General features: G+C 36.7%; 2 pseudogenes across 2 annotated transcripts; both read left to right on the top strand.

Moving 5' to 3' along the window:
• The first annotated feature begins 1,765 nt into the window (after nucleotides 1-1,765).
• Nucleotides 1,766-8,600, top strand: LOC143556545 (endoglucanase 17-like; annotated as a pseudogene). Its single transcript, XR_013139387.1, has 6 exons — nucleotides 1,766-2,099; nucleotides 2,186-2,386; nucleotides 2,460-2,552; nucleotides 3,498-3,659; nucleotides 7,412-7,532; nucleotides 7,791-8,600. The product of XR_013139387.1 is annotated as an endoglucanase 17-like (transcript).
• Nucleotides 8,601-9,499: 899 nt separating this feature from the next.
• On the top strand, nucleotides 9,500-21,813 carry LOC143556535 (putative GTP diphosphokinase RSH1, chloroplastic; annotated as a pseudogene). Its single transcript, XR_013139386.1, has 24 exons — nucleotides 9,500-9,524; nucleotides 9,591-9,754; nucleotides 11,773-11,916; nucleotides 12,224-12,280; nucleotides 12,460-12,551; nucleotides 12,980-13,109; nucleotides 13,369-13,470; nucleotides 14,005-14,082; nucleotides 14,164-14,235; nucleotides 14,311-14,418; nucleotides 15,662-15,759; nucleotides 15,847-15,907; nucleotides 15,998-16,060; nucleotides 16,518-16,576; nucleotides 16,837-16,937; nucleotides 17,084-17,242; nucleotides 17,406-17,537; nucleotides 17,850-17,936; nucleotides 18,030-18,101; nucleotides 18,486-18,572; nucleotides 19,689-20,151; nucleotides 20,280-20,341; nucleotides 20,650-20,718; nucleotides 21,212-21,813. The product of XR_013139386.1 is annotated as a putative GTP diphosphokinase RSH1, chloroplastic (transcript).
• The last annotated feature ends 2,516 nt before the right edge of the window (nucleotides 21,814-24,329 follow it).

Here is a 24,329-nt window from a genome sequence, read left to right as displayed (position 1 = left end):
ATGTATGAGAAGTCTCTATTTACAAATAAAACAACCTGATGGCTTGAGATAAGGTGTAAAGCAACAAAAGAGCTTTTAAAGGTTTCGTTTGTATATATTTAAGATATGTTATTATTTTTATATATATAATATATATTCTCTTTTAATAAATAGAAGAATTCATTACTTATCTCATAAAAGTATTAAATCGAAAGATATAAACAGTCAAAAGGAATTATTTATCATCAAAAATAAATTTCATTTTTCTTATTTTCTTAAATTTATCTTAAACAGAGATAGTTTTGGAAGATAGTCAAATGAAACCAAAATGATATCTGTAAAATTTTCTTTTGAAATCTCAGTCAACAAATACAAACAAACCCTTCATAGCTTGAAAGGGTCCCCGTTTGGGTGGTTTTTTCAAACTGTTCAGTTTTCGGTTATTTTGGTTTTTAAATTTTTAACGATGAGTTTGATTCTTTTTCTGTTTTGCAATTGGTCAGAAAATTTTAAGCTAAAAGAATAATATAAAAATAGATAAAGGCCCTAAATGTTTGTTGTTGATTTATAAATATTTAAATATTTAAGCCTAAAACTTTTAGGTTACACCATACATTAACTTTTACCTGACGAGTGCCCGCGCGATGCAGCGGGTCTTTGAACGCGGATGGACGCTATTAATTACATAACAATTATGAGTGTTTATGGTTCGGTTTAAAACCTTGAAACCGTTTAAACTGGTCATTGGCTTGGTTTCACGGCTGGGTTGTTTACTTTCAGTCGTTTTTTCTTACTTCTTTTATCCTTTCAAGTATCATATTTTGATTTAGTTGGAATTGATGATACGGTTATATTAATAATCATTTTAAGCAAATTTTATTATCAAAGCTTAAACTCTTAAACCAAACCAGAACCAGAGTTAATAACAGTTTGGTTTCAATTTTTAATGGTTTAGTTTTCGTTTAAAAACAATCAAAACAGGCATTGAACACCCCTACGTAACATATTAATTTTTTCAATTGAAAAAATTATAATAATATTATATACAAATTAAAGAGAATAAAATACTCGTTTTTATGGTGCAATATTTTTACAAAAATATTAACGTATGAAAAACTTATTGTCGTTTAAAAATCGTGGGTGATAAGTTGGTTTTAAAATATAATAATATTATATACAAATTATAATAATATGAAAAACATATTAATTTTTTCAATTGAAAAAATTATAATAATATTATATACAAATTAAAGAGAATAAAATACTCGTTTTTATGGTGCAATATTTTTACAAAAATATTAACGTATGAAAAACTTATTGTCGTTTAAAAATCGTGGGTGATAAGTTGGTTTTAAGTTGAAACTAAAAACATGATATGGTTAAATATGAGGGGGCAAACTTGTAAGTTGAGTGAATTGTGTTTAAAAGACAAGTTTACCCTTAATTACACATGTATTTCATGTTTTAAGTGTTGTAAATTACTTAAAAATGAGTGTCTTAATTTGTCATTGTTTGGTGTATTAATAATACAGTATTATATATAGTATAGATATAGATATAGATAAATTAACTAACATTCAAAAATAAAAATAATAACACTCATAAATTAAGTTAAAAAAAGTAGTTGTTTTTTTGTTTTTTAAGGTTTAGTTATGTTATGAAAGTCGGTTTGGTTTTTACGGGGTTGTTTCGGTATCCTGTATATGCAAAACCAAAACTAAACCAGAAATTCTGTTTTGAAAAAAAAAAAATCAAATAAATGGTTTTGGGTCGGTTTCCTTTCGTGTCGGTTATTTTGGTTTCATTCATACCCCTAGATTGTAACAAGTAAAAAGAAAGGGGGTGGTGGAGTACGTTTAGCACAACCCTTTTTACATTTTGTGACTGATTCATGTGATGATTTAACAATGCAGGTAGATTTAGTAGGCGGGTACTATGATGCAGGGGACAACGTTAAATTCGGGTTTCCAATGGCGTTTACCACCACAATGCTGTCATGGAGTGTGTTTGAATTTGGCGGTATGATGAAAAGTGAGTTAGGAAATGCCAAGACCGCTATTCGTTGGGCCACCGATTATCTTCTCAAAGCCACCGCACAACCCGACACCATTTATGTTCAGGTATTAATGCATAAAATGTAGAATAATAAAAACCACGTAAGATATTATATATATATATAATAATATCCGTTGACAATTATTTGAAGGTTGGTGATGCAAATAAAGATCATGCTTGTTGGGAAAGACCAGAAGACATGGATACACAAAGAACAGTTATAAAGATTGACAGAAATACCCCTGGAACAGATGTTGCTGCTGAAACAGCAGCTGCTCTGGCTTCTGCATCTTTGGTTTTTAGAAGATCTGATCCTAATTACTCCAAAATCCTCTTAAGAAGGGCAATGAGGGTAAGTTTAAGATTTAAAGGTTTCATGAATATTTTTTGCAGTGTTCGAAGTTTTGCTTATGTTATGCAAACAGGTGTTTGCATTTGCTAACAAGTACAGAGGTTCTTATAGTGATGGGCTCAAGAGTTATGTCTGCCCATTTTACTGTTCTTATTCTGGATACCAGGTAGTTTAATTCAAATTAGATTTATAATTGTTTTCATTTAGCTAGCTTTGTACTAGACATACCTCATCTCTTATGCCCGCTAAGCTCGAGCTTGGCATGTTTCGAGCTTTTATTATCAAGTTCGGCTCGTGAGTAGCTTTTCAAGCTCAAGCGCAGCTAAGGCTTGGCCAGCTTATTATTTATGTATTAGTTTAAACATTAAAATATTTAATATATCCATAATAAAACTATATAAATAATCAGATTGTTTAGTCTCATTAGTTTAAACACTAATTTTGACGTTATTTTACTAATCTCATAAAAATAACGTTAAAAGTGGCGGAAAGTTAATCAGGCATCATGTGGTGGCGTTGATAGCCGAAAGACAAGGGTACATGAACCAACAGGCGGTGTCTCGATGGTTGAGTGTTATGTGCCTTATGTCCAAGGCTTGATGCAAAACTACTATCGAGCCGGGGGTCTCACCGGAAGCAGCCTCTCTATTCCTAAAGGGTAGAGGTAAGGGTGTCTACATCTTACCCTCCTCAGACCCTACCATAGCTTTGCTATTGGTGGGATATACTGAGTACGATGATGATGATGATGTTTAGTCTCATGAGCCTACTCAAGCTCGACCAGTTATATATAGGCTCGGGCTTCTTTAAGCTTGGCTCGATTCAAGCTTTTAACGAGCAGCTCACGAACAGCTTTTAGCGAGCCGATCTAGAGGAAAGCACCTAAAGTGCACCCTTCGTCATATCAGTCATTCTGCCTTTTCAAATCACTTTCTCCCATTATATACACCCGTATGGCATTCATTAGTTATACACTAGTATACATGTGTTATACATGTGTTATACATATCAATCAAATCACATCAACAAGTGTACATTTAACACAAGCCTCTTCATAATTATGGATTTTAATTAAGTAGTAACTAAAGAAGTTGTGATGTGAATTGTGAAGGATGAGTTGTTATGGGGAGCTGCATGGTTGCAAAAAGCTACAAGAAGCCCGGCATATCTTAACTATATTCAGGCAAATGGTCAAACACTCGGTGCGAATGAGAATGATAACACATTTGGCTGGGACAATAAGCATGTTGGTGCCAAGATTCTTCTATCCAAAGTAATCACATCATTTCCCCATGATATCGGTACCTTTTTCCGTCACGTAACATGTTTTTAAAATGATTTTTCCCTAATTTCGACAGGTGAAGAAACACTAGTCGACCCCGGGCAGATTACGGATAATATGGGGGTTAAATAGATGTTTCCCACGAGGGTTAGGTCCGGCAAAGATGGTTGTTCTTCAGATGACCTGCAAAACAGACACCGTGAGCTCGTCACTGAGAAGGGGGGGTACCTCCTTGTGACCACCCTCCGGCGTGAGAATCAGACTAGATTGCTCTTGAATATAAGTGTATATTAAGAGAATTAGCTAGAGAGAAGATATGATAATAAGATATGATACCGTTCCAAGGTGTTGGAGTATTTATAGCCGAAGGTAGGTTTCCAAGCAGGTACAGCCGGCTGAATAGTATTCCTGTTCTACCAACTGTGGGCTACGCACGTGCCATGCTGGTGGTTGGTGGGTAGGCAGCGGCTGATAGTGACCAGGCCGGCTGTGTACTATTCCTTTTCCACCAACTGCAGGCTATGCACGTGCTACGACAGGTTGGTGAGTAGGCAGCGGCTGATAGTGACATTAAGTAGTAGAGCGTGCTGCTCGTCGTACTGTTGTCAGTGAGCTGTCGCAGCTTTGGTCAGATCTTTTGTCCATACCTTGGCAGGTACAGTACAAAAGATCCTCCAGTAGCGTACGGACTGGCTCATTTGGGCAGGAGTTTTCCCGGCTTTGGGCGGGAGTATTCCCGGCTTGCTCACTCCTTCTTCAGGTGACATTGCTGAATTATTTAAGAGTTAGTGCCTTGTGCGTGTAGCCTTGCTGCGCGGGTAGCCTTCCCTGATGGCTAGTATCCGTTGCTGCGGGAACAGGCGGAGTACGTCGACCATTGGGAGGCTTTTCCTGCGGGAACAGCTTGCGTGCTGAGCGTAAGGACGTCACGTCTCTGAGCATGGTGGGTCCTGCGGATCCAGTTGGTTTTTGCGCAGACGTCTCTCTTCAAGGTGAGTTGCGAGTTTAGTCTTTGCGCAGACGTCCCTCTTGAAGGTGAGTCTTGCGGGTTCAACTGCGCAGACGTCCCTCTTTGAGGTGAGTCTTGCGGGTCCAACTGGGCTCTGCTGGGACCTACCTCTTCAAGTCCCCCCAGTCCAATGTTCTTCTCATGAATTGTTAATAAGTGAGGTGAAATTTTGGACTTAAGCAAGGGTTTTGAAAAGGGTTTAGTTTTAAGGTTTTCCATGGGGATTCTTCCCGCGGAAGTCCTAATGTCACGTGCAAAAATTCCCGACTTTTCTGCTTGATCTTTGGGTATGATGCGGGTAGGTCTGTAACCTCCTCGCAAGTCAGGAGCGTTGAGTTCCACTTGTGTAGATTCTCCATGAGGTTTTGGTAGTTTTAAACATAGTGATCAATTATGTTAAACAACCAATTCCATCTTGGAGCTTCAAACAATCTAGTTCTCAACGTTCCCGCTATGCGGGGATGTTATTTCCGTTTCCGCAAGCATGGCCCAGAAGATCCTTCTTGGTTTCAATTCCCTGCGGAGTGCTAAGTATGTGAAGGGTTTTGCCTTGACACTGTACCCGCACTCGTCTTATAGTTACTTTACTTCCAAGGTATTCCTGGCGTCAATTCCCTGCAGGTGCTAAGTATGTGAAGGGTTTTGCCTTGACACTGTACCCGCACCCGTCTTATAGTTACTTGGTTGCCGAGGTATTCTTGGCTTCAATTCCCTGCAGGTGCTAAGTATGTGAAGGGTTTTGCATTGACACTGTACCCGCACCTGTCTTATAGTTACTTGGTTGCCAAGGTAAGGGGGTAAAGTCCCGCTTACTTTTGAATCTTTTTGAATCTTTTTGAAATTCGAAGAGTTGGTGAAAGGATAAGAACAGTCCAACTGTTGAAGGGACGTCAGCGTGGTCTGACGGTTTCTTCTGACAGTTTCAGGACGTGCATGAAGTTATGGCGGCGTAACAGTATATGGTCATTCCAGACGCTTTTTTAGGCGCGTGGGCGCGAGTTTTCGGGCGCGTGGCCGCGAAGTTTACGGCGCGCGTCCTGTCGACAGTTGTTTGCCAGCTTGCATATTCCACGTGTCATAGTTTCATTGCACCTGCGCTTTTCCGTCTCTCCCGCATTAAATTCATCGCATTCATTGCGATGAGTATATAAAGGGAGGAGAGGATGCATCTCAACTCACAGTTTCACTTCTTCTTCTAAGCGATTTCCGGCGAATACTCTAACTTTTGTCGAGCATTCTCCTGAAATCGTTCTTTCCATCTTCCAAAACATGTCTTCCATTCGTGATCCTGAGGCTATTGCCGAGGAGTCCGAAGTATACACCGAGAATCCGATATCCGCGTCTGATAAGGATGATAAGAGTACTGCTGGCGAGTGCCAGTGTGCTCTTTCCGTCGACCTGTACCAGTATATCGTCAAGAAGTTCATGCTCGAGCCTTTCGAGCCTGAGTTTCCTGAGTCTCACCAGACGGTGTATGATGCCCCCAAGGGCAAGATAGGGGTGTATGCTGCATTCTTTGTCTATGGGAATCTGAGGTTCCCATTGACGGAGTTTGTGTACCGTGTTTTGGAGAGACACGGTGTACACCTAACGGAGGTGCACCCGATGGCGATCGCAAAGGTTCGCCATTTTGAATGGGTGTGCCATATTCTGGGCGTTGAGCCCCGCGTCGACCGCCTGATGACCTTCTACTCTTGGAGGTGCATCCAGGGCTGGTATACCTTGGTCAATCGGATCAAGGGTTTGAAGATCTGCGCTACCGAGCGCAGTCTTCGTTCTTGGAAGCGGGAGTTTTTCTATGTCTCCGCTCGCGTCGTCCCCATTGCGATGACGTTCAAGAACGGGAGGGCGCTCCCTAGCCTTCACGCCTCCAATTACCAAGAGGCGGAATGGTTCGCCAAGATCTCCCAGATCCAGACTCCGGTTTACCACTTTGCGGAGTCTGGGATGATGATGCTTGGGATGATCCGGGTATGGAAGGATGCTGGGGCAGAGGCGCCACAGATTCCCATCGTCCTCGAATACGGTTTGAACTCTATCCCTTACGGTATGCTTCATATCTTTTTGCTGATTTAGGGTTTTTCTTCTAACTGCTTTTCTGTTTATTTTCAGAGGGGAACAATTTGCAGTCGCTTCTGCAACCGCGTGAGAGCGGTGGTCCCGCTCGGCTGGGTACTCGTGCTCTCGACGAGAACGAGTTGCCCATCTTGGAGCAAACGGCGGATAGGTTCGTGGAGGTCTACCCGCCGGGCCACGAGATTTTGAGCGCCACGTGGCCAGGTAAGGGTTTCTTTAACCCCCGTCCTCTCCATGCTCAAACCTCTGCTGGAATTCCTCTAATTTTGTCATCTTCTGATGAGGAATCCGCAGACGGTCCTTTCTTCGTGAGGAAGAAGGCAGCTGGCGAGAAGGGCAAGGCGAAGGTTGTCTCCACCGCCGATCAGGGGAACCGGTCTGACTCGGAGACCGAAAGTGAGGAGGTGGCGGGGAACCCTGGTGGTGGTGAGACAACTGTCCCGGAGGTTGAGACAGCTGTCACCTCCGATCCGCCCAGTACGACGACGGTGACCGGCGTGAAGAGGCCGGCTCCATCGGGTTCGTCCCCGCCTGTCAGAACCTTCAAGCTCAAGAAAACTTGTAAGTGTAAATTAATCTTACCCGCAATTCTTTCCGCCATTGTTTTTAATATCTCGTCTTCATGCAGGCGTGGATGCTACCGCATTCCAGAGTGGAGCGGGGATGAGCGTTTCTTCTCCAAAAGGTTCAATCTCTCCATGATTATAAGGGTCATGCCGATAACTTCATTTGCTCACTTGTTCCAGGAGTCCCCTCTTCTCAAACCCAATACACCCCAGGTTTCGTTTCTGTGTTTCATCTTCGTTAATTATTCGGTTTGATATCAAAAACCGAACTGGACCGAAATTGGAAAAAAGAAAAATATCCATAGTTTTAAATCCTAACTTCAACATTTTTATGCTAATAACATAATTAATCTTTACATCCAAATAAAATCCAAAACCAAATAAATCAGAAAACCGAACCGATAAACACCCCTAACTGTATTTTTTTTAACTATGTTCATATCAACAATTTGCATGTATTGATTGTAACAGGAGGGCTTCTATTCAGAATGGATGATAGTAACCTACAATATGTAACATCCACTACATTTTTATTAGTAACCTATGCCAAATTCCTAACCCGATCGCACACGGTTGTGAACTGCGGTGGTGCCATTGTGACCCCTAGGCGACTTCGAACCATCGCCAAAAAACAAGTCGATTACTTGCTCGGCGACAGTCCGATGAGGATGTCGTTCATGGTGGGGTACGGTCCACGATACCTGCAAAGGATCCACCATAGGGGATCATCTCTCCAGTCAATATCCGCACATCCAGCTAAAATAGATTGTGGGTCCGGGTTTAGTTTTATGCATTCGGAGGCTCCAAACCCAAATGTACTAGTTGGGGCTGTTATTGGTGGACCGGATGAACATGACCGGTACACAGATGAGCGGTCTGATTATTTTCAGACCGAACCAGCTACCTATACGAATGCGCCACTTGTTGGGACGTTGGCGTATTTGGCGCATTCGTATGGGCAGATTTAGAGGGGTGTGGATTATGGTTATGGAAATGTAAAATGTAATGTGGGGAGATTAAGGTTAGTTCAACCCATAAATGAAAATGTAAAATGGGCTGTTTAATTTGGGTCCAATCAATTTAGACCAAGTTGATAAAATTAGCTTGGTTTGTAATATTAATCATCTTTTCATTTAGTATTTATGATTGTATGGTTTTGTTTGATAGAGAGTGCAAAATCAATTATGTGGTTCATATTATGTAGTTTAGATTCCGGGACATGCTTTGCACCAACCGGAAGGTTGCTGGTGTAGTTTACTGGTTCCATAAAAAACCCTCATTTGTTGAACCATAGCATAGTAACATACGATACAATTGAGCTACACTGATACAATTGAACTACGTTGAACAACCAAAGGAGCTTCGCTCAATTGGCCTTCTTATGCTAACGAATTTCTTGTTAAGTCCCATTACTTGATCATACTGATTCTATTCGAATTCAGTTAAAAAAATATATTATATTACTTCCTAATTTCAAAATCACCCACAAACTTTAGTTTTTTAACAAAAAAAAAAAGTATAAAAATAAAAAATACACCAATCTATGAAAACAAATAAATCATTAAGTTATATCATTCTAAATATTCAAAGTAGTAACGTTCTAACTACATTAATTTAATAACTAAAATGATGAATTTTCAATTTTTAGTCATTAGAATTTAAAAGACTTATGTAATTTATCCTTTTATAGATATGTATATTTATAATAAATAGAAAATGTATAATTTCAATTCAAATCAAATTTAAAATCATAAATTTACATTTGATTACTAAATCGAATCAAACCTAAACACCCATAATACAAATAATGTTTTCATAACCAGATAAAACTAAAAAAAACCGGTTGTCATTCCATAATGGCAAATACTGTGACAAAGAAAGTGAGAAACCACCATCTACCGGTTCATTTCCAACAAAACAAACATTTCATTTCACCAACTAACAAAATCACAATACAAAAAAAATATCTCTACAAATTTTATAATAAAAGTTAAAATATTATTTTTGTGGCATCAATCCGGCTAACCATTTTCATTATCCTCTCCTCATCATCTTCATTATAATCATCGTTCTCAATTTCAATCTTCATATAAACCCTAACCTAATTAATATAATAATACTGTCTCACTCATATTTCGATTAATTGACACTGTGTTAGGTTCCGATGCGTTTGGTTACACATGGCTTCTGCTCCGTTTTTGTCAGGTACGTACTACTGATATCTTACTTTTAATTCCGTGATTCTGGATTTAGGTTAGGGTTTTGCGTGATTGAATTATGATTGTGCAGTGTCATTAGAGTGTGTGAACGTGTGTAAGTATCCCAAAGGGGACTGTAGTCCGGTTACTTGTGCCTGGAAGGCGCCTAGGGTTTTGACTGGATCGTTAGCTAGCACCGCCAATGGACAGAGTGAACGGAGGATTCGGCATGCTCATGTAACACTCACTTTTCTTATACCTTTAGATATTGTGTACACTGCGTGTTTCGTGTTAATGTTATGCAGAGTTATGCCTACAGGCTGCAATTCAGACTATCCTTTTAACTAGAATAATAAGAATCCGTACTAGATATCTAATCCTGAACATTAACCAAGGATAATGTGATTTGTTTTCTTATTATGCAATGCAACTGCTATCTAAACACTAGAAATAATAATCTGTTTAACAGAGAGACGTTATTAGGAGGTTTGAGACTAGAAGCTCAAGTGCATGGTCCTAGGTTTCATATCATGTGAATTTTCTATCATTTCATGCTTTTATTGGACATGTGCATATTTTTGAACAATTGTATATAGATTATATTAGAAAAAAAATGAAATATCAATGATGTTTGTTAAAAACAATGAGCAATTTTGGAATCAATGTGATAAACTCCTGAAAATACAGATGCATAAAATCTGGTAATATGCACTATTGAAATTGGAGCTGAACACACTCTTTTGAACTTTCAACTTAGTCAGAAGTATGTGAAATCTAGAAATTATTAGTGTGTAAACATTAAAGATTTGTTAAATGGCTGTAAGTGCTAGTGATACTATATATATATATATATCTTGTATCAATAGTTATCGAAGGTGCAAGGCTCACTCAAGGCACATAGGCCTCGCATAGGCCTAGGTGCAAGGCGCAAAAAAAGTGAGGGCCTAAGAAAATAAGAGCACACTTAAATATAAAAATTAAAATATATTATGTATTAGAAAAATAATACTATTAAGGAATAATTATTATGTAACATTTAAAATTATCTAATAGTACCAAAAGTTCTAAGAGAATCAAGATTCAAATGTAATTCCAAAACTTGAATAACAAAATGTTCAAAGTAAAGTACCAAAATGTTCGTCGTCATCGTCATCGTACCCAAGAAGTCCCACCAATAGCAAAGCTATGGTAGGGTCTGAGGAGGGTAAGATGTAGACAACCTTACCTCTACCCCATAGGAATAGAGAGGCTTCTTCTGGTAGACCCCCGGCTGGATAGTAGTTTTGCATCAAGCCTTGGACATAAGGCACGTAACACTCAACTATTGGCCGATTGGTGCTTGTACTCTTGTCCTCTATTAAGACCACCACATGATGCTTGATTAACCTTCTGCTACTTTTAACGTTATTTTCATGAAATTAATAAAATAACGTCAAAATTAGTGCAATTTCATTTTTGCTCCCTGAGGGCCCACACATATATACATTATACGCGCACACCGCAAATAGGGCGTCAAAGTACCAAAATGTTCAAAAAACCAAATGTAATAAAGGTAATAAATAGTAAATTTCAAATGATCATTGTTCTTGATCATTCATCAATACCAATAAAGGTGTTGTCAACTTCAAAAAGCGAGGGCCTAGGAACTACTGAACTAGAAGCGCATATATTGGGCGTCACCTAGAAATTGGGCCTAGCCGCAAGAAGCGGGGGCTTTTAATAATATGCTTGCATTGGTGCCTATTAAATTATTTCATCAGCACAATAATTGAATTTAGAATCATTCCTCTGTACTTGTTAACGGTGAGCTTGAGAATTGAGAAACTTTTTTTGTTTTGTTTTTTTGTTTTTGTGTGTTTTGATTATTCAAACTTTGCACCCGTAGTTTCATCACCGCTATTGATCATTTATGCATTTATAAGGGACTAATCTCATAAATAGAAATGTGCTTTCACATGATCCATTTTGGTCATTGTACAATGTATCACCTCAAGGCTCAAACTAGTCATTAACCTCTCCATTTTGGTTCTTTTATAAATTTTTCATGTAGGTGGTCACTGTAAGTGTCATTGTCTTTTGCTGTATTATGGTCATAATGATCAAAATAAAATCATTTTCAAAGTTCAATGACCAAAGTGTGACATTTGGATAGTAGTTTGCTCTTTTATGACATTATCCCATCTATAAGTGTTAGATGCTAATTTCTTTTCTACGTTTAAATATTTATGACCATCTATTAACTTTATTTGTGTCAGAGATGTGAAGCTTTATACCATTTACCCTCACGAAGACTTGTAAGGTCAAATTTGCTCCATCTAGCTTGTAAGAAATGGGTAGTGGGTTGTTCTTCATCTTTTTCTTCAGGATATGATGAGGTCTCTCCTGACCGTTTGTGGGAGGTATGTGGATTATTGCCATGTTATTTTTCTCCCCAGAAAATGTAGGAATATGTAAAAAAAGGTTCAAATGATGTTCTAATAGCACCCAATAGATAGATAAAGGGGCTATTGCATAAAAAGGTAGACTACTTTTGGTTGATTTCTATTGGGTTCATTGCACCAATAGAGAATAAACGTTCACAAAACTGTCAGTGTACTGTATATAACCTACTTTCTTGTTTTAACCTTTAGATGTAATAAACTTATATTGTGTTAATAGAGCAGTTGAGTAAGGGTTGCTAATGCTTTTTTGTTTAAATTACCTCAGGATCTTAATGCATACCTTACGTCTGATGAGTTAAAGTTAGTGCGCGATGCTTTAAATGTAAGTTTTCGTAGTTGTTATCTGTGACTTACAATTTATTATTGGAGTAATAAGCATTGTAAATCAGTGACCTTGACATTTGACATTTCATTTCTAATAAACAGTGTACTTGCGAAAGATATTATATTATAATTCTGTAGTTAGTGGTGACGATGATTTTTTAACTTTTGGTCGTGTAGCTGGCCTTTGAGGCACACAATGGGCAAAAACGTCGAAGTGGAGAACCTTTATTATTCATCCTGTTGAAGTTGCAAAAATACTTGGAGAACTAGTGAGTTCTAAAATACTATGAATGGTCTTATGGAAACAACTAGTTAGACATCCCATCAGCATTGGTGGGGCCCTTCTAACTTCTCTTAAATTTTAATTGATAATTTACGTAGAGGTCATCCAAATATGTGTTTGGTTTCATTCAAACCAAGTTTCTGTTAAAACCTGTCAGATGAAGAAATTGTCCTTGTAATTTTGAAAAGTCAACAATACCCCTGAAGTCGTATTCTCTTAAAAATAGTTAAGGGCTTTTTCGTTGTTCGGCGTGTTTGTGGCTGAAATGGGCATAAATGAAACCGAATATATACCATGTTGATCTATAAAGTAGTTCTAATATATGAGTGGCTGTGGACTTCATGTACATTATCTCATTTCTTTAATAATGTTGCAACTAAGATCACTTAGCTGACTTAGCTTTTTTAAATTAAGGAATTGGACTGGGAGTCAATTGCTGCTGGTTTGTTGCATGACACAGTTGAAGATACAAATCTTGTTACTTTTGAAGAAATAGAGAGAATTTGGTGCCACTGTTCGCCACATTGTTGAAGGAGAAACTAAGGTGTTATATTTTGCATATAAGGGGTGTTTGGCATTGTGTTTTGAAAGCGATTACACAATTTGACTCTTAAAACAGTCGGATAATGAGAATTGGATTTACTATACCCAAACATTGGAAACTGATGTTTTTTAAAAAGCAGCTACCAGATTTTTTTAATATTCAACTCCAAACAAGCCCATATTTAATTTTGCAGATGTGATTGTTATAATTTTGTTGCTAGAAGTTGCACGTGTTAAACTTGATTCTAGTTTGATTTTAGGTGTCAAAACTTGGAAAGTTGAAGTATAAAAATGAAAGTCGGTCAATACAGGATGTGAAAGCTCACGATCTTCGACAGATGTTTCTAGCCATGACTGAGGAGGTAAAATATTCATGGAATTTTTTAAAGTTTGTACTTATGAGTTATGCCAAGTTCTATTTGCATAAAAAAGTAACCAACTCTGATCTAAAAATGTAATTTACTTTCACCTTTTTGTTCTTGTATGTAAGAAAAATTGTTATTTTCTATCGTATGTAATACAATCCCAATTCTTTAGCAGGTAAACTGGTGATGTGGCATGGTAGTACATTCCCACACCATCAGTTGCAAGTTTGTTTTATCTGCTATAGAAGGTTACTTAAATACAAAGGTAGAAGATGGAAGAATGTTACAATTTACATGCAATGGTAAAAAGAAACATTTTTCCTACATACTATGACAAAAAGTTTAAAGTAAGTTGTCTTTTGGTGTAAATAAGTAAATACTGTGTTCCATCAGAAAAAACAAAAGTCAACATGCTCAACGTATCTGTGGCATTATACTTTTGACCTTTAATCGAAAGTTCTGAAGGTTGGTTACCTTAAAATCCAACTTTTCTTAAGTTCTCATCTCCATTGAAAGCTGCTTTTTTGTTAGGTCCGGGTGATAATCGTTAAATTAGCAGACAGATTACATAATATGCGAACACTTTCACATATGCCTTCACATAAGCAGGTTGGGTCAAATTTGGTCGAATATCTCAACAGTTATATTATTCAATATCACATTGTTTTCATAGATTTTTACAATGTGCAGTACAACATTGCAATGGAGACACTACAAGTCTTTGCTCCCCTTGCAAAGCTTCTAGGAATGTACCAAATTAAGGTATATTTAAATTCTATATTTAAGTCATTTTTTTCTGCTAGAAAGATAATTAATTGTTTTTTTTCCCTTTTACAGTCTGAGCTTGAGAATCTGTCTTTTATGTACACAAATCCTCAAGATTATGCTACAGTGAAGAGACGAGTTGCAGAACTTTGTCAAGAACAGGAGAAAGAAATTGAAGAGGTACTTTAGTCATAAGTGACTTGTTATATAAATACACACACACACATATAAGAGAGAGATAGAGAGAGAGAGATAGGTCTATACAGAACACTATATATTGTGAGAACATGCTGGACAAAATAAGTCAATTTATCATTTCAATCTTAAAATGTTTTTTAATTATAAGAAAATGCTTGTTTATTCATCTCTCCTGAAATTCAATACACACATGAGAAAATACCGTTTATGTATACATACACCTGTATAACTAATGCGTAAGTTTTGTTACATACACATCTGTATGTAAGCGATTAATACTACAAAGAATACAACGAATTACTTAAATGGTCATTATAAGATAGCATATATGTGAAGCAAATTTTTTTACAAATATGAATCATTGACAGTTTTTAAAAATTGGATCTAGACGGGGATTAATCAGTAATCAGCCCTAAACCGATGCGATTTCACCTAATTGGACCCACTAACCGGTAGTCGGTCAAATTGGTAAAAAAGTTGGGGATTAATCGGTCAAAAATCGGTGATTGATCATTCGGTAATCTGCCTTTTAAAAAAAAAATATTTTCAGAGAGGGCAACCAGACCTTGGTTTTCTCTTTGATTTGTTATGTTTATGTTTGAAGTATTTATGTGAACTATTATATGTAAATTTTTAAAGTTATATTTAGTTTTGAAAAATTACGTATAAAAATTCCAATCTGGTTAATCTTAATTAATCCCTATCAATCGCTAGTCTGTGCCCCACTGCTCGACTAGCGCCTAGCGAGTTCCACAACACTGATCATTGATAAAAAAAACTAAAAAACGACTTAGGTGTGTTCTTTTTATTTAGTGTTTTGTAATGAACCTCACCCATTTATCTATATTTATATATAATATAGATATCCTCCTTATGAAAGCATCATACTTACCCATTCCATGCTAAATAAAGAAAAATCAATTACTTACAATAAATAATCTGTGTTTCTAAATAAACAAATACTAAAACAGATTTGTTATTGTGAAATGTGAATCATAGTGAATCATCTCAATGCATAATGTTCCCTTGGTTAATTACTGAAACAAAATATTACAAAGAACTAATTAACTTTATCTACCATGAATGGGTGAATAAGTAAAAATTGGCGTTTTGAAAGGCTAGTTTCGAAATTTAAATGAATTTTTATCAAATTTGAACTTTGAGGGGGATGTACATGTTAATGTGAAGCTACATGTTAATGGCTCATTGTTGCTTCTTGTTTTAGGCTAATAAAATTTTGATTAAGAAAATTGAAGATGACCAGTTCTTGGACCTTATGACTGTGAAAACTGAAGTGCTTTCTGTCTGTAAAGAACCTTACAGGTAAGATAATGGATAATTCTTCATCTGATTTTTGTTTCTAAAACCTCTAATTTTATCTTGTTTGATTTTGAACTCTTATACTTGCAGCATCCATAAATCTGTAGTGAAATCAAAAGGTTCAATAAATGAAGTTAATCAAATTGCACAGGTAGTTAATGTGGTAAAAACGAGTTCATCTAGAATATTGAGTTTCGTGTGATTTTAATTGTCTGACATGTTTTATGCATTCTGTTAACAGCTGAGGATTATTGTTAAACCCAAGCCGTGTGTTGGTGTGGGCCCGCTGTGTAATGCACAACAGGTAAAGTTTACACGTCTTGTTTGTACATTTATAGTCATGAATGACTGCAAGTTTGTTTATTTAAATTCTTCTATGTTCGTTCGTTTATGTTTGTTTTAAGTTTGTTCATTTACGTTCGTTAATATATTCATTTGAATTTTTTGTCCCATTACAACTTAGTTTAATTTTGATAACTTTTTAGGCTCAACACATTGTTCTTCACATTACTTTTAACAGGTTTTAGTCCAGTTTAAAAATCAGTAATAAATTGTAATTTGTTATCAAAATTTTAAAGTTCAGTAATGAATTGTAATCGTTTTTTGTCGCCCATAGTCTAAATTTGGTTGCTGAAAATTGAGACTAGAAAAAATGTTTGAAATTTACTTCTATTTCATGCAGTTTTCTCTTATGAGAAATATAACGTACAATTTCATATTTGTTGTTGTATATTTTGCCTCATAAATGCTATTTTATGCAGATTTGCTACCATGTTCTTGGGCTGGTACATGGAATCTGGACACCTGTCCCTCGATCTGTATGTATACGTGCCCTTTTTTCTTTTGTTTTAACTTAATTAGAGGTGGTTTAATATTGTAATATCTATAGTTATAATCATATTTAAGACATTAATTATTAATAAAAAAAGGGCAACTGAAGTAAAACCCTATGGTCGTTTGCTGAATAAGAACAGTATTCCCTGAACTTCATTTTAAATGGTTTAATCCTTTAATTTGTAAAACTTAAGGATAACGACCTCTTTAATATCGGGAATAAATCAAATAACAACAATTTATTTAATTATTTTACATTGCAACCCCAAAACCCAATGGTTATCAGAGTCTTCATACTACTGTAATCCCCTTTTCTTTATGAGAGCATGTTTCGTCTAGAAGTGCAGGTAACTTTCTTATGAAATAATAGTCATTCATCTCAATTGTTAAAACAAGTTTTTAGGTCACTCATGTATGATTGTTAAAAGACAAAGATACCCCTAATTATACAAGTAATAGGGTGAGATAAATTATATATTATGTTCATATGCAGATCAGAACTGAAGAGATGAATTTGATAGCAGAAAGAGGTATTGCTGCTCACTACAGCGGGAAAGTTATTGTTAATGGTTTAGTCAGAGATACGATGGCTAATGAAAAAAACATGAGAGGGAAACCAGTCTGCCTTAATAACACAAGCGTGGCCTTAAGGGTATGATAGGAAATTTACTCAACCAATTTTCTAGATCAAATATCATTAAATTACAGGAGCAATTTTATGTGCACCCCTTTAGAAGTTCAAAGCTCCATATACACACACATATATACATGTGTGTGTGTGTGAAAAATGAAATGGATAAAATTTGAATTTTCAGATTGGTTGGCTCAATGCGATTAGAGAATGGCAAGAGGAGTTTGTTGGACGCATGAGCTGTAGAGAGTTTGTAGATACAATCACCAAGGATCTTTTAGGTAGTCGTGTTTTTGTTTTTACGCCAAGGGGAGAGGTAAAGTAATAATTTCTTATTATTTAGATGTGACAAAATGGACATATTGACTCACAGGTCAAAATGGGTTCTTGATCAAACGGGCTGGTCAACATTATTTTGTCCCTGTTTTTAAAATTTCGTTAGTGCTTTATTGCTTAAATGGTATTTACTTTGTTTAAACTAAATCAACATAGAAGTTTGAAAACAGTTTGAATAACACTTTTAGACAATCTTAAGTGGTTTGACCTGGTCAGCCTGTTTAATTTTATAGATTAGCTTATAATTTGACCCATTCTTTTCTATTAAATTTATTCTTTTAACATGTAACAGATAAAGAATTTGCCTAAAGGTGCAACTGTCATTGACTATGCTTATATGATAAGCACTGATATTGGAAACAGTATGGTGGCTGCAAAGGCAAGTCCTTTATATTTAATCAATTTATTGTTTTAAAAAAAAGTTGTGAAGGAAATCTGAAGTGCAGTTATGTTATTTATATATTATCATCAGGTTAATGGAAATATTGTACCTCCCTTGCATGTGCTTGCAAATGCTGAAGTTGTGGAGATAGTGACTTATAATGTTAGTTTTTCTCGATCATCTTACTACTCCTATTCAAGAATAAATTACTTAGTTTTTTGGTTCTGGTAACGGGTTAGGTAAAAAGGGTAACTTTTGGTTCTGTATTAAATGAGTCAGGCCGGCTTGATCTGAAACAATTTCTGTCCAAAACTCTTTTAATCATTTTAAACAATTAGTGTGTCGAATATGCTTACAAAGATTAAAATTTTCAATTTAATGATTTAAAGATATTATAAAATAAAAATACATTTTTAAGCAACTTTCAACCCATTTGACTGGTTAGAGATAAAGTACAATCCTGAATCAACCCCTTCATAGGAAAACATGTCAAATTTGCCTTGCTACCTCATTCATCTGTCAGCTAATAACTTTCTTTACTATCAGGCACTCTCAAGCAAGTCAGCTTTCCAAAGACACAAGCAGTGGTTGCCACATGCAAAAACACGCAGTGCCCGACACAAGATTATGAAAGTAGGTTATCTTGGATTGGAATTGTTGTATGGTTACACTATGGGTGTAAACGAGTCGAACCCGAGCTTGGCTCATTTAACTTACGAGAGCTCGAGCTCGGCTAGTTTTGAGCTCTATTTCTAAAGCTTGAATCCGGTTCTTGAGTAGTTTTTCAAGCTCGGGCTTGGCTCTTTTATTATTTATTAATTGTTTCTATAAATAATCATATACATTTATAATTATATATACATATAGTTGTAAGTGTTTGTCAGAGCATGCAAATTTTGGGTCTTGCTTTGAAATGTGTCAGCTGGGTTGATGTGTAATACTTTGCCCCAAGTTTTTTTCTCTCTTAATAAACAGTTGGGTGCATCAGATATGAATGCAAAAAAGTTGTTATTTTAATGGTAATATAATATTTAAAAGGGTTTTATTGCACAAAAGTTTTATGAACTTTCACATCTTTCGTAATTGTATGTAATGATCTATATTTTTTACCTTTTGAAAATGTTTATATGTTTCTATTTGATGCCATTGGCATATGCTGTAACTGGATAAAAAAGTGCCATGGTAAGGGTTTTCCAGTTACAAAAGTTTGGTACATAAAATAATATAGTTCATTGCATACTATGACAAAGCCATGAAAGCTCGTTACCTTTTGGAATAGCAAAACTTTTTTAAATAAATTGATTTAGGAGGTTTTATGCATAATTCACCCTCTGTAACCCATTTTACTCGTTTAATTTCAGCTACTTTTTTTACCCGTTTGACCTGTTGAGTAGGGGTGAGCATGGGTCGGTTCAGTTATGCTTAAAATGAAACTATAACCGAGCACTTCGGTTATCGGAAAACCTTAACCACTTGGTTTCGGTAAATAATAATTGGTGGTTAATTCAATTTGGATTTTTTATAAGCATCTACACATAAATTTATCAATATATAGACACACACACACACACATATATAACCATATTTTTCGATTACTCAGTTATCACCTAACCAAACCATCGGTTAATTGTTTGGTCCGATCAAGTCGGTTTTGTGCTCGCCCCTATCTTAGAGATAAAAGTATATCCTAGATCGACCCATTCGCAAGTAAATGATCCAATTATCAAACTGGTTTTCTTCTGTTTTAAGTTTTTGAAGGAGCAAGCTGCACAATCTGCAACCGAACTAACGGTTGACTCATTCAACGAATTTCTTGCTGACTCTGGAGACGATAGTGAAACCGAAGATGTACCCGACTACTCTAAAGGGACCCAACACACATGGGAAAAGATTCTGATGAACGTCATGGAAATGTCATCCTTAAAAATAATCGGGCAAGATATTTTTCAGTTTAAAACCGGCAGTAGTATCAAGGTCCCCAAAGTTAATGGAAAACATAACAAAAGTGTGAAGAGTACGAGTTTGACCAAGTCAAAGGGGGATCCACAATCTCAAGTGAATGGTGTTGCTAAAATGATATTTGCTGATGTTCCAATGTATAAAGAAGTGTTGCCCGGTCTTGAAAGCTGGCGTGACGGGAAAGTTTCATCATGGAGTGATTTTGAAGGACATTCTGTTCAATGGATGTGTATGGTTTGCATAGATCGAAGAGGTAATTATTATTTCGGTTTCGTTTTTGTTAGATTAATATTGACTACTGTAGTTGTTGCTCTAACATGTAAGCATATGAACATAACTATTAGTTTATGGGATATTACCAATTTTGCTACTAACTGACAGGTATGCTAGCTGACATAACGAAGACATTAGCAGATGCTGGTGTCACGATATGCTCATGTGCGGTGAGTGATTGACCTCCACATTACTACTATATACACAATAGCATTTTAGAGGTGTGATTTTGACCCGTTTTCTTAGGGTCAATTATGTTTGATCTCAAACGGGTCAAATCAAATGTTTACATAAGTTAAAATCTGAAATGTGTCAAATTGTTAAACGTCACCCAAATTTATTTTGAATCCATACACCCTCCCAAATTTTCAAGTAAGCCATATAGATTTTTATTGCAGTCTATAGTTTTTGTAATCATGTTTAACGCCTTATGTATTCTTAAAAGATTTTAACATGTATTTATTGTTAATAATAATAGGCGGAGGTGGTTAAAGAAAAAGGAATGGCAGTTATTCTCTTCCAAGTTGAATCTAGTTTGGACGACATGGTATGTGTTATAAACTACTGAAACAGGGATAACGTACGTATAGGGCACTCAAGTATCAATTTGGATTTGTTTGTGCCAATCCTGATCAAAAACTTGCCGGGTATATGTAATTTGACAAAAATGCCCCTAATTTTCATATAATAGTTTAAATGTGTAATACCTATTACCTACTTTAAAGAACCTTTTTCTACCCCAAGAAGTATTGATAGCTCTTTCAAGGGTATTCTTATGTTTTTCAGTTTTCAAGGGAATTTTCGTCATTTGGCATGTAAAACGACAAAAATATCCCTATTAAAAACATTATTTTACCCTAGACATACTGACACCTCATGAAGGGTATTTTAAGTATTTTATTTTTCCAGGGCATTTTCATCATTCGGCAAGTTTTTGACTGTATACATTATTCCTTTAAGAAGGTTTTCGAGACTTGCATATTATTTTATTTAGCTGTTTGAAAATGTTCATGGACTATGTGTTTGTTACATGGGTCCAGGTTAGTGCTTGTTCACGGGTTGAGTTAGTCATTGGGGTCTTAGGATGGTCAACGGGGTGCAGCTTGCGAGGGTTAGCCGAACAACAGGAAGTACGAGAATGCTGATCATGTAAAGTGGTCAACGGAGGTTGACCGAGTTTCTTTATTGGGTATTTTTCATGCATGTGGGTCTTTAATTGTCATATATTTGTTCAATCATCATGATGAAAATAATCAAATCTGTAGAGGCAGGTGGAGTGTATATAAAGGGAGAGAAAAGGAACTAGTTGTGAAGAGTATACATGTAAAGATACTTGGAATGATAAGAAAGTTTTACTAGATTGTTTAAACTTGATAACATGAAAGTAATAATCATCGATTCGATGTGTTTCTAATAATGCTTGGGATTTTGAATGGGGTTTATGTTAAACGAAACCATAGAGGTTTTAATTCGATTTAATTTCATGGCATGGACAAGAGAGCCAAATAATATTTCATCCAAAGGCATTTGCGACGTTAACAGAAACACCAATTATGAGAAGTATGGTTGCAAAAATAGGGATCACTTAAAGCTTCTATGGTCTTGATCATTATAGAATGAGTAAAAAGTGAAAGAAAGGATGAAAACAAATGACATTTAGTCCCTTTTGCTTTGAATATTTACCTTTAACTTCCAACTTTCAAATAAACCTGACTCACTTTAATACATAATAAAACTCGGGATGTTACATATAAGTTATTACACAAATACCAAATTGTTAATATTAGTAAGAAAAAGTAAGAAAGAAGCTTAATTGCAGTTATTCATGTGCTGACAGCCTGACACACTTGTCTTACAACCTATAAGGCTGAGGGGTGCGGAGCGCGAGAAGGGGCGCGAAAGCCCATCCGCTCGCGCCCCGGGGCGCGAGCACCACACCACCGAGGCGCGAGAGGGGCGCGAGCGCGGAAAAAGAGGCAGGCGCAAGGCCAGTAGCGGCTGAAAATGGGCGTAAAGGGGTCTTGGGTTGCGTAAATAGAGCCGTTGGGCTCTTTGTTTATTAAAAAAAAAATTTTTTTTTCTCTATAAAACCAATATCACATACCACCCAAAACCAATATCACATACCAATATCACAAACCATCAACCCATTTTAACCATATCAAACACAACTTCAATCTCCAAACTCATATATAATATCCCAAAACCAATTTTTTTTTTAAAAATAATGTCGTCGTACTCGTCTGATTCCGACTCCTCCGAAGAGGATGATTTGCTTCTTCATGTAGGGGGAGTTTTGACCGCAACCGTGGTCAATCTCTTGCAAAATCAAGCCCATCAACCCCGACTCCCGAGGGTTAGAGCACCACCTCGTGATCGTGATCGATCGGGTGCTAACGATACTTTGATGAGGCATTATTTTAGCCCTCAACCGGTATACGCGGAGTCGGATTTTCGAACTCGTTTTCGAATGAGCAGGCAATTGTTCACGCGTATAGCGAGTGATTTAGAGGCACGGTTTCCCTTTTTTCAACAAAGGGAGGATGCTAGGGGTCTTCCCGGTTTTACCCCTCTTCAAAAATGCACGGCTGCTATCCGTCAATTAGCGTACGGCATCTCGTCGGACGCTTTGGATGAGTATTTACAGATGTCGAAAAGGGTTGCACGTGAATCCCTTCATTTTTTCTGCCAAGGTAAAAAACATTAATTTTACTTTTTATTAAATATTTATTACATTTTGTAATATATATTGTACGTAGGAGTCATATCGACTTACGCTCGGAGATATCTGCGTAAACCTACAACGTATGACATCCAACGCATATATGAGGTGCACGCAGAAAAACATGGTTTTCCTGGGATGCTAGGTAGCATCGATTGTACGCATGTTGGATGGGCTATGTGTCCAACGGCCTGGCGAGGTCAGTTCCACCGTGGTGATCATGAAGGGCCGACCCTCATACTTGAGGCGGCGGTGTCACAGGATCTTTGGTTTTGGCATGCTTTTTTTGGTGTTGCTGGGTCAAATAACGACCTTAATGTTATCGATCAGTCACATTTGATCAACGACCTTATCGACGGGGTTGAACCACCTCAATCTTTTATTGCAAATGAAGAACTCTTCAAGTACGGGTACTATCTGGTCGATGGTATTTACAACGAATGGGCTGTGTTAGTTCAAGCTTTTACAGATCCAATCGCCGACAAACGGAAGTATTTTACGAAGATGCAAGAGTCTGCTAGAAAAGATATTGAAAGAGCTTTTGGAGCTATAAAAAAACAATATTATGTTCTGGCGAACCCGATACGTTATTGGACTCGGGAGAGGATAATGGACGTCGTCTACACGTGTCTTATCCTACATAACAAGACGTTAGAAGACGAGGGCAAAGCTATATGCCAAAACTACCAAGGTGACATTCCGCCACAACCGTCCACAATCAGTGATCAACAAAAACTTCATAACATAGCAAATATCAAGAGCTTTGAGATACACGGGGATCTTCGACATGAGTTGGTTGAACATTTGTGGGCGAGGCGACCAGATGATCTTGTATTAGATTAGTTTTATTATTAAATATTATTGTTTGTTTAATTTTTAGTATATTTTTTTTTATTATGAATTTTCAAAAAAATGTGTGTTTTTTTAAATAATTTCTTGTTTTTTTAATAATACGTTTTTTTAATACATTTATAAAAAAATAAAAAAAAAACCGCTCGCGCCCCCTCTCGCGCCCCTCCACACCATGTCCCGGGGCGCGAGCACCACAACCAACACCTATCTTATCAAGTTTCTCTCTCTGCTACACGTCACAATATTATTGGCTGGCGCCCCCCACTCGCGCCCCCTCTCGCGCCCCCCCACACCCCTCAGCCTAATGACCTTGAGTTGCTACAACTTGGTCGTCACATTTTCTTGATTTTTTCTTTTTTATTTATTTACTGCAACATACACCAATCTGGTCATCAATAAAGGTGGTCTTACAAGCAAAAACTTGCTAATGATTACTTGACACATAAGTTATTGTCAAGGCCCAAGTTTTCATTTTGATGATCAATCAAACAGAAATTCAGGACAACCTATTGACTCTAGAACAGCCACATTTTCTAGGGGTGTAATTGGCATTAACCTAACCGAACCCGGTTCGGTTCGGTTTG

This window comes from Bidens hawaiensis, unplaced genomic scaffold (assembly GCF_021521415.1).
Source record: "Bidens hawaiensis isolate Kalapana, Puna unplaced genomic scaffold, B.hawaiensis_p1.1 tig00018610_1, whole genome shotgun sequence".
In the NCBI taxonomy this organism is placed as follows: domain Eukaryota; kingdom Viridiplantae; phylum Streptophyta; class Magnoliopsida; order Asterales; family Asteraceae; genus Bidens; species Bidens hawaiensis.
This window is presented reverse-complemented; position numbering and strand designations above follow the sequence as displayed.